Below are 18,965 nucleotides of genomic sequence, written 5' to 3' on the forward strand. Positions count from 1 at the left end.
TATCACCCCAGAAAAAAAAAAAAAACTGGAACAGCTGAACTAGAAGAAAGCCAGGGAACAGCAGTGCAGCAGCCCAGCAAATGGGTATCCCAGTGCCTCAGCAAAAATAATTGAAGCAGCACTACAAAGGGCCCTAAGCGGAAAAGCACCCTGCAGCATTCATCTGAAAGGAGTGGAAGAAAGCAACCTGAAATCTTCCTAAAGTCCCAGCCCTGCTGATTCCAGCCCAACACCAGGTAAGCTGTTAGGACCTCCAACTGTCAACCAGGAGGAGATCCTGAAGCCCAGGTGGTAGAGCAGGCAAACACTAACACCTGGACCTCCTAGTGCCTCAGTGAGGGCAGGGGAACCTGTAGAAACCAGCTCAGAAAACCACCAGGTGCCTCGGCTCTCTACCACAAAGAAATCTCCCAGTGCATTAGCAGAAATGAGGGAGACAGCACTGCAAGGGGCCCCAGGAAGATAGACACCCTGCAGCACCCATCTAAAAGGAGCTGAAGAAAGCTAAAGGAAAGGCAAAGTAGGCAACCTAGAATTGCCTGAAAATTCCAGCCTTGCTGATTCCAGCCCAATACAAGGTAAGCTGCCAGAATTCTACAGCCTTCAATTGCCAACATAAGAGGCCCCAGCAGACAAAGCCAGTGACCAAGACCCAGGCTCCCAACAGAAGAAGCTTGAGTCAGTGCCCTCTGTTCCCCAGCAGGAGAGCTCAGTCTCTTTAAAGGCCAGGGAATAAAGAAATCATGAGTAAAAAGAAATGTACCATAGATTCATATTATGAGAAGAGTGAAGATCAAGACAGAAATTCTGAAGAGGACAACATTGTCAACAAACCCACATCTGCAACAACAAAAGGAATATGAACTGGTCTGAAGCCAAAAAGCCTTCTTAGAAGAGCTCAAGAAGGATTTTAAAAGTCAAATGAGAGAGGTAGAAGAGTCCTTCAAAAATACAATTGGCCAATTGGAAAAAAAGTACACTGAAGAAAACAAGTCCCTAAAAAGCACAATTGGAAAACTGGAAAAAAAGTACACTGAAGAAAACAAATCCGTTAAAAATACAATTGGCCAATTGGAGAAGGAAGTACAAAAACTAACAGAAGAAAACAATCTGTTAAAAACTAGAATTGGACAAATGGAAACTAATGACTCTATGAGAGAGCAAGAATCAGTCAAACAGAAACAAAAAAATGAAAAAATAGATGAAAATGTAAAATACCTCATTGGTAAAACAACCGACCTGGAAAATCGATTCAGGAGAGACAATTTAAAACTATTGGATTACCTGAAAATCATGTTGAAAAAAAGAGCCTGGACAGTATCTTTCAGGAAATCATAAAGGAAAACTGCCCAGAAGTCCTAGAACCAGAAGGTAAAATAACCATAGAAAGAATACACTGCTCACCACCTGAAAGAGATCCCAAATTGACAACACCAAGGAATATAATAGCAAAATTCCAAAATTACCAGATGAAAGAGAAGGTGCTGCAAGCAGCCAGAAAGAAACAATTTAAATATCATGGAACCACAGTCAGGATTACATAGGACCTTGCTGCTTCTACATTAAAAGACTGTAGGGCATGGAACATGATATTCCATAAGGCAAAGGAGCTTGGATTGTAGCCAAAAGATCAACTTACCTGCTAAAATGAGTATGATTTTTCAAGGGAGGAAATGGATATTCAATGAAATAGAGGACTTCCAAGCCTTCCTGATAAAAAGACCAGAGCTCAACAAAAAATTTGATCTTCAAGTACAAGATTCAAGAAAGACATGAAAAGGTAAATGGGACAGAAAGATACAATATGTTGTTAATAAGGGTGGACTGTTTACATACCTACAAGGGAAGATGACACTTGCATCTCTTGAGAACTGTATTGTTATTACTCCATGTTAAAGGAATATACATAAAGGGGGGGATATTAGTTGACTTTGATGTAATGATAAAAAAAAATCTAATCAAGTGGGTTAAATGGATCCAAGTAAGTGGATTAGTCTGATCTTAGAAAATGTACTGAGAAAGGCGAAGAAAGGAGGAGGCAAACAAGGGTAAATTATATTACAGGAAAAGACTGAAAATTCTATTATAGCAGAGGGAAAGAAGGAAGGGGAAGTGAGCATTGTTTGAACCTTACTCTCATCAGGTTTGGCTCACGAAGGGAATAACATAATCAGTTAGGTGTAGAAATTTAACTTGCCCTCTAGGCAGTAGGAGGGAAAAGGGGAAAGAAAAGGGAGGAGGGATAGAAGGAAGGGAAAAAAGCAGTAAGGCTAAAGGGGAAGAAAAGGGAAAGGGAGGGAGGGACTGAGGGAGGCAGTGGTCAAAAGCAAAACACTAGTGAGAATTTGTACTTACAACTTCACTAATGTGAAAATATGTTTAATATGAATGTAAATGTATAGCATATATCAAATTGTGTGCCGTCTTGGGGAGGGTGGTGGGGCGGAAGGGGGAGAAAAATTTTAAACTCAAAAGCATATGGAAATGATTGTTAATAAATCAAAATAAATTAATAAAATAGAAATTTAAAAAAAATAGGAAAAAAAAGAGACTTCCCATAAGATATGGCATCTGAGTAGAGCTTTGAGGAAGTGAAGTATTCTCATGTTGAAGTGAGAGTAAACCCCTGGCAAAAGGGGACAGCCTCAACCTAGTTTTCCAGTCTGTTGAAGTCTCTATGCAGCTTGACACTGTCATTTACACCCTGAAAATAGTTTTTGATTAGATCATAGTTTCTGATTTTTATGCCTTGTCTGGATAAAGAAAAAAAAATACCAGATTGGTCCATGACAAACTTGAAAGAATCACATTACTCTCCTTGAATAAGTAAACATTCTGTTTCACTTGAGGGGATGATTCATTCACATTTATCTTACATCAGCACAATATTTCAAAAGTTTCAATTTTTCATAAAATCTTATGCCAGTGGACCCTTTGCATTCATATGTAGTGCCCTCTCCAGGGGACCTCCCCCTACAACCCACCTTCTAATTTTTGATTTCCCAGGAGATGACTATCATGAATTCAAAGTTCTGTATGGTTCCTCACTAGTAAAAATGTAGCTCACAACCCCAATACGTTCACTTTTAATAATTAGCCAGTTGACACAATTATCCCAAAATAAAGAGATGTACTAAAAATCGCACAGGATGAACAATAGTAACAAAACAACCTGTCTCTCTGTCTCTGTCTCTGCCTCTGTCTCTGTCTCTCTCTCTGTCTCTCTCTCTTTCACACATACACACACACACACACACACACACACACAAACATCTGAAGCACAAACACACTCCCTAACAAAGATTCATTCTATGTCCCTGTTTAAGCCCATAGTGCTCCACTTCATCTGTTAACAACAAATATATAGCTAGGTGTCTATCACAATTTTAAAGGCTTTCAATGAGGGGAATTTTTCCATGTCTCTTCTTTTTTTTCTAGAAAACTGAAACCATTGGTGAAAGAAGCAATGTTTTACTTTGTATTGTTTCATGGAATTGACCTCATTGTTTGATATCATCTAGACACAACAGACACTATCTCTTAAGTTGCCTGCTCTGTGTTTAGCAGCTTTCACTTGGGTGAAAATCTTTCTTTGAAATTCAATCTCTTTTTTTATTTCTTTATATAGTAAATTCACAGATTCATTGGAGACAGATATAGTGTTCTGTTAACCTCAGTGGAAATGAGAATACTTGGCCACTAGTTTATGTATGTCAAGAATATCTTTATGTTCTCCAGTGCCAACTTATTAATTTTTCTACTTATAATTGACTCTGTTATAAATTTTAGCTATGAATTCAAGTTCCTTCTATGTAGAAAATTAACATGCTTAAAAACAATATTTTCAGCTCTGGTCTTGGAGTTAGGAGGACCTGAGTTCAAATCTGGCCTCAGACACTTGACACTTACTAGCTGTGTGACCCTGGGCAAGTCACTTAATCCCAATTGCCTCACCAAAAAAAGGAAAAAAAGGAAAAAAATAATATCTTCTTGATAGAATCTCTTGAAGTACAATAGAGTTTAGTGATTAGCAGAAATCTCTGTGTATATTTGACAAAGTTTCTTGTTCCTTTTAAAAAGGAATAGCAGCATTCCCAAGCACAGATGCTAGAACAAAGTCTAGTTTTATTTTTTTATATTTTATTTTGCATTTGGTATTGATTCATTAAGTGAAAATACATAATCTAGTTCATCTTTACATTTTTTAGGTTGTTGTCATCTCCCTTCTCAAAGGAGATAATGATATCAGAAAGATGATGTCATGACTTACAAGTGACTTGGATTGAAGTGAGAGAGGGCTGTGCAAAGTCACCAGTCTCACTTTCTCCTCCAGAACCATCTGGGTCCAGTGGGAAGATATAGATCAGTATGACTAGAGATAGCCCCACACATTTTTTAGGTAACTTATCTAAGTAAAGAGATAATTACACTGCCACATATTCTAGCTAAAGAAACAGGTGGTAAAATCTATCTTAAGCTAAAATTGCTGAGGTCTCCTATATAATGAAACTTTTTTTTTTTGCTTCTACTCCACAGAAAATTCTCCATTATAGTGGAGAAAGAGAAAAGAGGTGAAGAGTCGTTTTTGGAAAATTCTACATGAAAAACATGTTACCTTTCTGCCCCCCAACAACTTGCTTTTTTTAGTCACTGGTATATTGGTGTAAGGTCCAAAATTATCCAATCTACTAGAAAAATCACTGAGGCAGAGCTTTGAGCCACTAACCATATATTAAAGGGAAGAGACCCCTTCAAGAAATGGGACACAGATCTTTCTCATGCTGTTATATACTTCCTTTCTCCAGGGTCTTAGTTTTGCAGGGTGTGATAACCAGACACTCAGAAAAGGCATAGTAAAATACAGGGTCTCGTTAGTTAGTAGACCTTTCTTTTGACCGTCTAGGAGGGCCAAAAATGATGCATCAGCATGGGTGGTAACAGGATAGGAAAGGCAAGAGTCATCTACAGTGACTAAGTGGTCATAAAACAGGAATGGCAAGGATCATCTCCACCGACAAAGTGATTATAAGATGGTCCCTTGCTCATATTGGGCAAGAGAGAGTGGTCCAAAGGTACAAAAATAAGTTGGAGGATTTTCCTTATCATATTAGGACATTCCACCCATGCTAGGTTTCATCATCAGCATTCTTAGGGTTAGGCAAGTGTACTTAATAACTATTAGTTCACAGCTCTGGGGCCTAACATACAGAGCTTATAATCACTACCCTTAGGCAGTCATATCAAACTGATTAATACTGATCGGAATAAAATAAGGGTCTAATTAATCATTTACCACATTGGTCAGAAGATCTGAAAACACTTCTATGAGTATGCATGTAATAAAACTTTGGGGAAAAATGAGTTTGTTCATATGAAGTGATTGATGGCTGTAAAAATTGATGTCAATGTGTGTTTCATGCATTTAAAGCCTGCAAAAGCGAAAAAAAAGTCAGAAATTTGAAGTCACAGGTTTTTTTTTTTTTGGGCAAGCAGGACTGCTTTCATAAGCCTGCATCTGTTGTAAACAGACCAGACGGATACACACAGAAATAGAAGGCTTCAGAGAAAGAGTGTGATTCACATGCTTTGCTTTAATAGCAGTAGCAAGTTCTCTTTTGAAGTGGATCCGTCTTCAGAGCAGGTGTCCTAACGGTGCCATCCAGCAGCTGAAAGTCAGCTCGTGTTTGAAAGCATGCCAGCTTGATGGCCATTAATTGAAAAACGATGAGCATCCAGTACCATAGGAAGGAAAATTGCACAAAAGAGTGAGCCTTTCCTGAGCGTCTTACTATGGAAAACAGCAGAGGGAGCTGTCAATCTTCTGAGAAATAAAGGCAGAAAGTGTTCAGGCTCACTGATGGGCACTTTAAAATGCTTGGTTGGACAGAAGATGTGGTAACACACCAATGATAGCATCCCTTAAAGGATATGCCTGGGTAGATGTTTATATAGCCACGTATTAGTGTGCAGGTGTGAATTATGTAATTTTCTGGGTAGTTTGTGTATGTGTGTGCGTGTGTATATGCACATGTATGTGTATGCACACATATTTATACAAACATATTATATATATCCAAATATAACTTATGTAAATCTTGTTCCTTGTTTGTATGCATGTGTATGTATTTGCCTGTGTGTCTGTATGTGTGATCCTAGAGAGTTATCTAGGGCACTGAGTGGTTAAATATCAGAAGACTTGGTTTCAAAGTCAAACTCTCATGCTTATGACTATATGCCCTTGGACAAGTCACTTAATATCCCCTAGCTGGAGTTTCCTCAACTGTAAAATTAAGACATTGGACTAAATGGTCACTGAATTTCCTTGTAGTCATAGATCAATGACATATGACTTGCCTGTATGTGGCAGAAGTGGGACTTACACCTAAGTCTCCTTAACCGTAAGGCCAATTAATTATCAACTACTTCTCACTGCCTTAATTTATATACATAGTATATAGTGTCTAAGTTAGCAAGATGACATCATAAATTGAGCACTGGACTTGGAATCAATAAGAGCTAACTCCAAATCCTTCTTAGATACGTACTCTCTATGTGAACCTGGGCAAGTCACTTAACCTCTGTCAGCCTCAGCTTAATCATCTTTAAAATCCGGATCATAATAGCACTCATCTTAAAGTACTACATAAATGTCAGCAACTATATGGATATAATTATGTATATATGGATATATAAGTAAATTTAAAAACTTCACTTAAGTGCCAAATAATACTAAATGTTGGAGACACCAGTACCACAGCAAAGATATTCTCTGCCTTCAAGGCAATTACACTCCAAAAAAGGAAATAAAACATATTGGGGAGCAGTGACCAGGGAGGAATATTTTGGGTTGCAAAGTTACATGGATAGTGAGGGGAACCATAGGAAAATAAATTGACATACTCTTTCTAGTAGCCAGCGTAGTATTGATTTGATTACAGCTCCAAAATGTGGAGGAGGAAGTTCAGAGTGGTCAAAGATAGACAAGAAAATGAACATAAAATAAAGTAAAATGTGACTGGGCCCACCTTGATGTTATGGGCCACGTGAGTCACTCACTAATTAGGACAGTAGAGTCCCTACCTCCCCTCTCACCCTTCTTTCCTCTCTCTCTCTGCCCATAATATTTCCTTTGGTGGTCTCATCAATTCCCACAGATTCAATTGTCATCAAATGTAGATGATTTCCATATCTTTATTTTTCATCTTTGCCAATTAGCTAGCTAGAATCTCAAAACATCTATCCCAATCTTTTTTTTTTTTTAGAATATTTTGTTGTACTTTCTGCCAGCTCCTTCCATCTTATTTGACTGTTAGTCTCTGATGTACAAAGAAGCAGGTCCACATGAGGTCTCTAACATCATAAACACAATGGAGAAACTACAGTAGTCAGAGATAAATTCATATCCATAAACATAGCAGGCTTATCCAAATCTCTTACTGTCTCTAAGCTTTTGTATATTTAAATACACACACCACACATACGTATGCAAACATACATCACTGCTATTTTTCTACCCCTTCCTTTCAAATGACTTTGGGAATGTGCCTTAGGAGTACAGCAAGATTTGTTAGTGAGCCTACTGAGCCATTGTGAAGGGTTTCAGTTACAGGGTTTTGTTAAGCACTCAAAAATGATCATCATGTGGCAACAGACAGATTTATACAGTGTCAACCTGCTACTTGAGATGTGGTACAGATCATCTCTTTTCACTTGATCGCTAATTGCCCCAGGCAAACCTTTTGAAAACTGAGTGGTAAACTACAAAATAATATGGAGATACGAAACTGAGTGGGAGCCTCAGAAGAATGCTAAATTTGTTGTTAGAAAATGCTTTTTGATGTATGCCACAGAGGCAATTAAAAGTGGCGCCTTTATATTAGGAAGTGTCTGCTTGCATTTGTTCAGTGAGATGATACAGTAGTAGGTCTTGCCCCACTAGTGTGTGTGTGTGTGTGTGTGTGTGTGTGTGTGTGTGTGTGTCTGTGTGAGTTTTCTTTCCAGGCTACAGATATCATGTGTGTGGGGAGGTGGGGGTATATTTTCAGATTGCAGATACCATTATCCAATTTACTGGCATAGATTGTGGTAGTAGAATTCACTGGAAGGAAATTTCATAGGAGGAACTTTCCTTCGTTAACTCCAGCTACCATTTAAAAAAGTTTCCCTATTCCTCTTCCTCATTTTCTGTACCTTATTATAGTGTGGAAGTGACCCAGACTTCAAAGAAATCAGCATATTAAAGCAGAAAAAAGCTGACTGGAGTCAGAGAAACTGGGTTCTGATTCTAATGGAGTGTTTGGGTGCCTGTACTTGGACCCCAATTTCTCCCTAGCCTGAGAAACACTGTCCCTGGCAATTTGCCCCTAGCCCAAGGACACTGTGCCTAGCAATTACTCATGAGTGTGTCCCAGCAAGACATTTATCTCTCCTTGGTGCGGTTACACAAAGCTGGGTGAGAGAGTGATGGGTTGCTCAGGCCCCAGCCCTAAGATCATGTCTCTGGAAGCCTCCCAATTTCTTAGTAGGCTCCTGTCCTGTGAGAAAATTTTCTCTTGTTGCAGAATGCATTGTCTTATCAGGACAGAGAGAGAGGGGTACCTGGCCCAAAGATTTTTGTCCCTGGCTGACCCAAGGAATCTTCCTCCTGCCAGATTCCCAAGGTCTATGCCTCTGACAACTCCCTCAGTGTCTAGTATACTCCCTACTCTTTCCCATCCAAATCTCCCAAAGACACCTAGACCTTTAGCTTACCTAATCAGTATCTCTGGCATTCCTTTCTCATGCCCTTTTCCATATAAATCCCAGCTCCATCCGCAGTCTCTCACAGGTTCCTTAAGAATCCTTGCCTGCTGAAAAGCATAGCAATAAATCTTTGCCAACTCGACTTAAAGAATGCTTGAGTCTGTGAATTCATTCCAGATGACCCCATCCTGTATTCTGGTTTTTGAGGGGTCTCAACTTCTCAGACTAATAATTCTCCTCTGCTACTTCTACCTATGCAACTGGGCAAGTTACAACCTCAATGTGCCTCAGTTTCACCAACTATAAATGTAGCTGGGCTGGATGATCTCATAGGTCCCTTTCAGTTCTACATTTATGATCTTGTGCAAAGTCCCACTGAGGTAATTGGGAGGCTTCCAGAGACATGATGTTAGGGCTTTTTGGGGTCCAGGTGACACTATCCCATCACTATTAAGGTAGAAAGAGTTGGCATACCTCTTCTTCCCCCTCCACCATCTTTGCAGTAATTTTAATATTCACTAACCTTAGACCAGCCTCACTATTTAGAAAAACAACAACAAACTTGTCAGCAGTTTTGTTTGATCATATGGTGGGGAAATTTATAGCCTGACTATTTAACAAATACTATTTGTAAAAGGGTAAAGGAGTATGATTGGCATTGATGGAGTGAGTACTCATTCTACTTCCCCACTTCAAGAAAATCAAGGATTCATTGAAGGTTGGTCTTTTGAGGTCTAAATAGGGGTGTGCTAGAGCCAGCTCAAACCTCAAGTACTGACTGTAAAATATTCAATGTCAGCATTTACACCTGGGAAATCAGGAACCGGTAGAGATCAGAGCTTGATTTATTGTTTTGTTGTTGTCTAAAGACACTTAACTCTAAGGAGTTATTGGAAGGAGATCTTCTGAAGGAGTTGAGGTGTATGGGGATGGGACAGGTGGAAAATAATTTTAAAGAAGTACATTTAGAGTAATGCTTTTCAAACAAAAAAGACCCAATGGAAAGAATGAATCTGGAAATTCCAAGTGAAAGAGTCTGAAAGAATACATACCTTTTTTTTTAATTTTGGTCCTCTTAGTGGGGTGGATTGTTCTGTGTTCCCTGATTAATTGCTATATTTCTTAGGCTTGCATTTCCATCAGCCATTCAGTCTAAGTGACTTGTCTTGACTGCCTAATTATCCCAAGACAAGTTCTAGTAACCTTTTTACCAGAAAGAAAGGACTACAGTTAGTACATATAGTGTAATCTATGTCATTATATCATTATTTCAGCAGCATATACATCTTCATTGAAAGTCCAGTTAAGGCATACATAACTTGAAACCATTTTTCATGCAAGCACGTGCTATAGAAGAGATCATTGTGCAGCTGTATTTTGGATTCTAAGGCAGAGATCGCCCCCTTCTCAAGCCACTCTGTGTCCCTGTGTGTTCTGTCCACATTTAGCCCTTTAAGTGACTTCAAATGATCATTCAACACAGAATAGATATAGGGAAGAGCAAAGAGAGGTCAGGAAAGATATTTACAGTAGTTGAAATAAAGCTCCCCTGTTCCATCTAGCCTGCTTCTTTGAAAGCCACAGTGCTTTGGAATTAAAGGGCTCAAGGGAAGATCAAAGTATGACAGAGGTCAGTAAATGTCATTGTCCTAATTTCATTTTTGCCTTGAACTATGGCAAATGGTGCAACTAGATGGTCTAGATCACTGGCAAATTGCCTCAGTTCTGGCCTCAAGCTCTGGACTCTGAACACTTGAGTTCAAATCGTATCTCTAATACTTATTAACTGGGTGACCTCAAGGAAGTCACTTCACCTCTCATTTTTAGTTCATTTAATGGTAAAATGGGGATAGGAATATTTGAGTACCTCAAAGAGAGGTGAAGATCAAGTGGTATAAGGTAATTTGCAAACTTTCAAGAGTAATACAAATGCCATTAATTATTATCATTGTGAATAGTATATTATTATGTCTCACCAATGCTACTTAGTGTAAGGACTTGGTCAATGATGTCTTTTTTGGACCTCAGTTTCCTCCTTTGTCAAGTAAGAAGGTTGATCCTAGATCAGGGGTTCTCAACCCTTTTTGTGTGCCATTGAACCCAGTGATGTACTAGAACCAGCTCAAATTGGTTCTAAAGAGCCAATAAGTTTTCAGTGTGAACATTTACACATTGGTTTTAAAAACAAGCTAATAATCAGAGCTGGATTTATTGTTTTGGTGATTTTCTGTACTTAAGAAAGTGATGGAGAAAAATGTTAATAATGAAGATTAAATTTAAAAGTGTGTCTTTCTTCAGAGAGCTGATTGTTAAACATTTATCAACGCTCCCTGACAAAGACCCCTTTGGCAGTCTGGTTTATTATGTAAATATTATTCTCAGAATAATTTTTAATAGCATAAAATAAAATACATAGGATGACAATGCAAACCAATTATATTGAAATGGAGTTGTCCAAAAAAAAAACAGAGGGGGCAATTAGGTGGCGCAGTGGATAGAGCACTGGCTCTGAAGTCAGGAGGACCTGAGTTCAAAACCGATCTCAGACCAAACACTTGACACTTGCCTAAAAACAAAAAACAAAAAAACAAAAACAAAAAAATAGAGTTTCTTACTCCAAGTTAAGAACCTCTGAACTAGATTATATCTCTAAGAGCCATTCTGTGATTCTGTGGATTTACCTCATTAATTGTAAAATAATAACTGTGTTATAGTAGTCTTAGGTTTACAAAGTGTTTTCATCAGGCAGCCCTGTGAGGTAGGTGATATGAGGGTCATCATATTAATTTTTCAGATGAGGAAACTGAGACTCAGAGAGATTAAGTGATTTATCCAGGGATATGAGGATAATAATGTCAAGCCTGAAGCTTAAACTCAGACCTAAGTTTAAATTCCTTATCTTCCAAAGTCAGTGATCTGTCACCTACATCAAACTGTCTCTTCTAAAGACATTACATGCCAATGCAGGAGCTACTTGAATGTTATTTACACCTTTAAAGGGGAAAAACAAAACAAAACAGAGTCATCTGGCAAAACTTGTCTTTCTTACTCTGGCTCTAGTTTTTATTCCTTTACGACTTATATTATACCTACACAGACCAGATTCATGTGAGTTATTAGCCCTGAACAAGTTCAATTAGCCCTGAGCAAGGTGTTCTCCAGCTGAAGATTGCTTACTATGAGTATAGCCAATTTAGCAGAAATTGTGTTGAAAGTAAAAGCCATATTAATAAAGCATCAGATGTCACTCTTAATAGCCAGCAGATATTCTTTATAGAAGTAACAAATGAACATAAAATGACAGAGCTGGAAGTGATGTCAGAGGACATCTAGCTCAACTTATTTCACAGATTGGGAATCCTTAGAGAGGGGAAGTGACATGTTCAACATGATGTAGATAGTCACTGAGAAGGCAAATTTGACTTTAATTCAGTAGATTTATTATTGGGAGCTCCTTCAAGCACAAGGATCTTAATTTTTGTAGGAGCTATTTGGTATTTTGCTAAAGACCCTTATTTCCTGTAGTTATTTATCCTTTCCTCTCTTCTCCCCCAAATCAGCAAGAATTTATTAAGATCCTAAAATGTTCCAGTTCTTCCTGGGATACCGACATAAAAAAGGAACAGCAAACTCTGTCCTTGAGGAACTTAGTTTTACTGTATACTTTTGAGTATATGCAAAGTAAATGCATAAATATTAAAAAAAAACAGAAGGGAAGGAGTGGTACTTTCAGTTGATGGGATCAAGGGAGTCCTCATGTAGAAGACAGTGCTTGACCTGAGCACTAGAGGAAACTAAGAATGACTGAGTCTTTTAGATCAGAGGTGTTAAATTCCTACCTGCAGACCTTCCTAAGTGCTGTCAAACCAGATTAAAATATAACTGGGAAATGTTTAACTAAATAAATAAACATATGTTACATAGGTAAGGCTAACTTGTGGTTTTCTGAACCAGTGCATGGGCTACTGGGATTCCTTTCTATTTGAGTTTGACAGCTGGGATCTGTTTCAATTTGAGTTTGTCTTAGACCATCATCTACTACTATTTACTTCCTATGTGTGTGATCTTGAACACAGTCACTTAACTTCATTTAGCCTTAGTTTCCCCATCTGTAAAATGGATAGGGGAGGTTGAACTTGAGGGATTCTAACTAAGGACACTTTCTAGATCTTAGCCTCCTTTTGTATTGGTTGGTTTTCCTGTTCATACTGAACTCTTTGCATATCTTTTCTTGGTATTACATCTTAAATAAAACCCAAAGGAAACACTCCAGGCAGGGGCATATCCCCACTTGCATTAAGGCAATTCATCTCCACAGCAACACAAATTATGGAAGTTTAATGGCTTTTTTCTTTCTTTGAAGATTTTTGGTTTAGTGTTATTTCTTTTGGTAATTCATCTAAATGCTGAGAGCTTCAAAAGAAATACAATGAACTAAGGAAACAGAAAATATTGCTAATGGACTCTGAAAACAGCTGTAGGTATAATTATGAGATTCATTTTTTAATTTGGAGGATTTTGCAAATTACCTAAGATCAGTTATTTTCTTTGCCCCCAAGAGAATGTCACTGTTCAGTTTAAATTAAGGTATGTACAGTTTTCTGTGGTAGAGAACAGATTGTAATTATTTATATACTCAACCATGAGAGGCAGCAAAGTAGAGTGGAAAGAGAACTGACCTAGGTGTCAGAAGAACTGGGCTCAAGTCCTGGTTCTGGTACTTGCTTGACCTGGGGTAAGTCGTAACTTCTCTAAGCCCCAGTTATTTCATCTTTATAAGGAGGAGAATAGTAATACCTAGACAGCCCATTTCAAGGACTGATTTGAGGATATATGTTGATGCAAATGACGTGGATATAGATACAGATTGAGTCTGGACTTGTGATTTCCTCTGTGTAGGGAAATCTCAGTGAGGAAAATCCTTCTTCTTCCTCTCCTCAATACAAATTGGCAACTATTTTGAAAGCAATAGGCTTAGAAAGTTGATTGAGGAACTGAGTGGTTGTATTTTGCCCATTATGTGTCAGAGGTGAGATTTGAATACAGGTTTTCCTAGCCCTGGATGTGGCTCTCTACTGACCTCAGCATGCTTTTTTTTCAAAGTCGTATGAGTACGGTATTAAGGGAAATCAAGGGAACCATTTCCAAGTTGACCTGGAGCCCCAGCCAATAAAGTTGGCCCCATGATAATTCTACTTCTAGTGACCTTGGCCTTTTACTGAATCAGGACATTTGTTAACGGAAGCTCATGATTGTCCTTTGGTCCTAGCCATGGGTGTCTGTGGCACAGAAGGTTAGCCATTAAGTATGAAGAGCTGTCCACTGAGCAAATTTTAAAATTCTAGACAATTTCTTTTATCCCTCTCTTTTCCTATCTGTTGAACTTCCTAGGACTCTTCAAGTTCTTCTTCTGACTTCCAGCACTCACATATGTGAGTGATCACATACTGTCAAACTCAAATAAAAATAGATCTCTACAATCTCTGGACCACGAATTAACAATTATCTATATTGTATTGTATTTTTTATTTATTTTGTTAAACATTTCCAAATTACATTTTAATCTGGTTCAGGAAGCACGCTGGAGTGTTTGATTCCTCTGGTCTAGATAAGTCTCAATCTGGACCTCACATTTCTGGTGACCTCTTCCTCTATATGTTTCCTTCCCTAATCACAAATGACTAAAAAGGAATTCTTTAATGGAGTCTTCTAGCCTTGGAGGCAACCTTGTAAGTTTGGGAGGCTGGGAGCTCCTGGGTGCAGTGCTGTTTGCCAGCAAGTAGCGATCTCTAAAACAACTGTTTGGAAGAGAACATGACCAGTGCCAGGAGAATGAGTCATGTACTTGCTTGCCAGAAGGTATGAACCTGGAGTGAGGTGCTCAGATGGTATAGAGGTAAAAGTAAATTGCTTGTTCAGCAGTTTCACAGTGTTCCTTGCCTTAATGGGTTGGCTATCAACTTTATATTATGCTCAGAATTAAGGTTTAGAACATCATGCTTTATGTATTAGAAAACTGGTCCTTATGAGTCTTTTTGCATTTTAACTCTGTGTGTGTGTGTGTGTGTGTGTGTTTGTGAAGGAAATGAATAGCTGATCTCTATTGGACATGCTCTGTATAGTGAGTACCTTTCTAAAAAGGACTCTGTTTACTCTCAGGCCAACTCTGTTGTAGATATAAGTAAAATCTAAATGCTAAGAGATTTCTCCCTGGGGATCTAGGATGGGAACATAAGGAGTCATGGTCAGCTCTCCTCCTCCCAATGTTGAACTTAGGCTCCTAGTCTCTGTGAACTGGGGATAATAAACAAACGAACAAACAAAAATAGAGATCCCTCCCCCCAAAATGGGCCACAGTTTTATATTATACATGATGTATATCTCTGGTGTGTTTTTTTGGCCCAGACCTATGATTTTACTAGTGTATCACTACCAGCGAGGAAAATATCTTTACCGATTCATATAAGTAACTATTCTGAAGTTTATAATCTCAGAGACTTGCCTGAGGCATTAGGTGTCAGAAGAACTGGCTGAAGTCCTGGTTCTGGTACTTGCTAACAATATGACTTTGGGTAAGTCATAATTTCTCTAAGCCCCAGTTGTTTCATCTTTAAAAGGAGAATAATAATACCTAGAGGGCTCATTTCAAGGACTGATTTGAGGATGTAGGTTGATTTGGCAAGTGCTTTGATATAGAAGTAACTTGCCTACCCTCACACAAAATATATGTCATAGGCACGACTTAATCACAAGTTTTAGACTCAGAGGTCAGCTCTCTTTTTGCACTATGCCATAATGCCATACTGAGATAAATATAGAGATACACATAGAGATAAACACACACATATACACATACATATAACCTATATATGCATAAACATCCACCCATGTGTATGTCTATATGTTCATATGCTTCGTATATACACACAAACATACACATGCAGATATTTGTATGTATAGATATATGTACTTGATACAGATACATACATTACAAGAATATACATACATGTGTGTAATTATTATTGTATTGACTTCCAGCAATGTTTTAAAACTTATACCAAGTATACTTTGAAAAAGTCTCTATCTGAAGATATACTCTGCATTTTAATATTTAAAATCCATAGAAACTAGACTAATGCTCAATCTGTCAGGATCAACAGGTGTGGGTAAATCACAAAGGACATGGATTGACTGCAATAGTATCCTACCTGGTCTCTTTCATTTCCCATCAGATTAATCTTCCTAAAAGACCATTTCAGTGTGTCACTCTCCTGCTTAAGAACCAAATAAAATGAAATCAAGAAATATTTATCGATCACTCATGATATGCAAAGTATCATAAGCTACAATAGCAGAACACCTGTGTCAACACTTCGCTTTGTTAATTCCGAAGTCACTTTCTCCTCTTGCTCTTGTATCTCATTCCCCTGAACTCAAATGTTTCCTTCCTGCTACCATACCCACAAAAGCCTTACCTATGTCTATCAAGGCCCAACTTTAATCCCAGCATCAATTGTTCTACCTCTCGCTGTGATTCCTCTCTTTCCTGAAATGTCTATCTACAAGTATTTATTGTCTACTGTGTGCTAGTCAGTGGAGATAAAAACAGATAGAGAAGGATTTGGATTGAGAAAATATCATCAGATTCAACAATTAAGAGATCAATGATAACCTTGGAGAAAGCAGGTCCCATTGAATGATGCGGTCAGAAGCCAGACTGCAAAAGGTTGAGGAATGAGAGGAGAAGAAATGGAGACAATAAATGTATACAACTTTTTCAAGAAGTTTGACTGAGAAAGGGAGGAGAGATATAGGATGTTAGCTTAAGGAGAAGGTAGAATCTAGTGAAGGTCAGCTCAGTTTGTGAAAGATTTGAGCATGTTTGAAAGAAGTCAGGAAGGAACCATTTGATATAGAGAGATCAAAGATTTGAGAGGGGGAGAGGAATGATTGAGGATGGAATATGCCAGAGGATACTAGAGGGGAGGGATCAAGTGCACATTGCATATCAGGTCAGCATGGTTCAGTCTTTCAATTTGTTCTCTTATTCCATCTATGCTAATCTATCTTATAATCATACATACATATAGTAGGTATCCTTGGTTAAAGCATGAGAAAGGAAAATGCAGGATTTTGAACATGATATCTGGCACACAAGATATTTACATTTGTCTGAATACTTTTTCCACAGGAACACAGATACAGATCCCAATTCAGCAAAACCTTCCTGTCCTATTGTATTGTCATCCATGTATGGTTCATAGATACAAGATGTTGTTGATTTAACCTCTATTAACATCTCACTCATCCAATACTTTTTCTATACTTCTATAGCTTTCTCTTTGGTTAAGTCCCTCATCACCTCTTGTCTAGATTACTGAAAATTGTATCTGTGAACCATTAGTGAGTAGGACCCATTAGATTGGACTCTAGGAATACATTCAACTTAGTACCAAGACAATGTCCCATTACAAATCCTCCATAGAAGATCTGCCCAATGATACGGAGGCCTTCCTCTGATTCTTTTAACAGCCAATGGATACCAGTAAATTCCTAGAGCAGTCCATCCATTAGATACAAGAGCAACAACAGAACAGTATTCTTAAAAATGTTGTTTATTTTATTTTTTCAGGAAGAAGCTGGGGGTAATAAAAAACACTATACAATTTTCCAAAAGATAATAAAGATAACTCTTCTCTTCCTGTTCAGCCCTGGCACAACTTGTTAATTTATAGTGCTTGTTCATTTACTGATGAAACAGCTCTATAATTTGTTCATCTAACTGCTTATTATAGTCTAGACAATAAGCATTGTTCAACCACTTGATTTTCTTGTGTTATGGCTGGACCAAGCTATTTTGAGTAATTATAAGGTTATTATTTAGGAAGCTCTGCAATGCTGTAGGTGTTGATCAATAATCAACACTCATTTATTAAGTTCATACTATTTGCCAGCTACTGTGCTAAGTATTGGAGACACAAAGCCAAAATAGTGTCTTCATAGTACCATCCAAAAGCAGGTACATTTGGATGACGCATTGTCCATACTTCTACTTGATATTTTATATCCTCCATGAAAGCAAGAAACACCTTTGACAAGCATCCATTTCCTTGTGCCATGCTTTGCTTTATATATTCAGAGGGTCATTGAGCAAATTTATCTTTTCAATTCTTTTTTTCAAGGGATTTTCTACGATTTTACTGACCTCTTAGAAGTAGGAGAGCCCTTAAAGTAGTGTTTTGCTCTACCAAATCCGATATTTTTTAGAGTAAAAAATAAGCTCAATGGTATCTACACCTCTCAGTCAATTATGTCACTATAAATATCTTGTCTACCAGATATCCCGCTCAAAATCCTGCATTTTTTCCCCTCATGGTTTACCCAAGGATGCCTACATGTAGATTGTTTCCATATAATTTTGTAGAGTTATGAAAGTAGGCATCTAGGTCAGTAATTATTGATATTCTTTGGTAACTTTTTTGGATAACAATAAGGTCAGGAAAAATTTTTTTCCAAACCTTTCATACCCACCCCTCTTTCAGAAACCTAAAAATTGATCTTTTCATGCCCTCAAAATTGTGTTGGAATTAAAATAGACTTCCCCTATGTTGTATATTTGGTCTACTCCAGTTATTTTTCCATCTCTGCTTTCTTCAGAGCTGTTTATACATTCTTATTAAGTACATTGGAAATTATACTTATATTTCAAACTGGCATTTCCCTTGGCTGCCATACCTTTCCACTTCTTAAGGAGATCAAGGTGATCATACATTCCACGAAATGATGCTTTTTATTGCCTTTGAACACATGATAAAATGAACTTTGTCAACTCCTATTCAGCCTTTAATCATCCTCACATTTAGCTACAACATCCTTTTGCCTTCTGTCTTTTAAAGTGAGAACATCAAATTGATTGGTTGACCCAATGGTCATTGCACAAAGATAACACACATATCAATAATACCTAAATTAATGTTTATAGATATCCTAAAAGCTACATAATTCATAATATTCTCTGTCCCCATTTCTTTACTGCCTTGCCATTGTATGGGCAGATGCTACAGAGGCTGCATAAAACTGGGCCATTTTAAAAAATATTCTTTGGTCCATGTGTAGTCACAGCCAAAAAAATTCATCACCAATTGATAAGCCTATTGATGGTGGGTCACTCTGTACTTAGTGTCTTCCTCAGAAAGCAGTCATAGTGTGTGTCTGGCATACGT

The sequence above is a fragment of the Phascolarctos cinereus genome, unplaced genomic scaffold (genome assembly GCF_003287225.1).
Source record: "Phascolarctos cinereus isolate Bilbo 61053 unplaced genomic scaffold, phaCin_HiC Scaffold_4;HRSCAF=312, whole genome shotgun sequence".
Lineage (NCBI taxonomy): Eukaryota > Metazoa > Chordata > Mammalia > Diprotodontia > Phascolarctidae > Phascolarctos > Phascolarctos cinereus.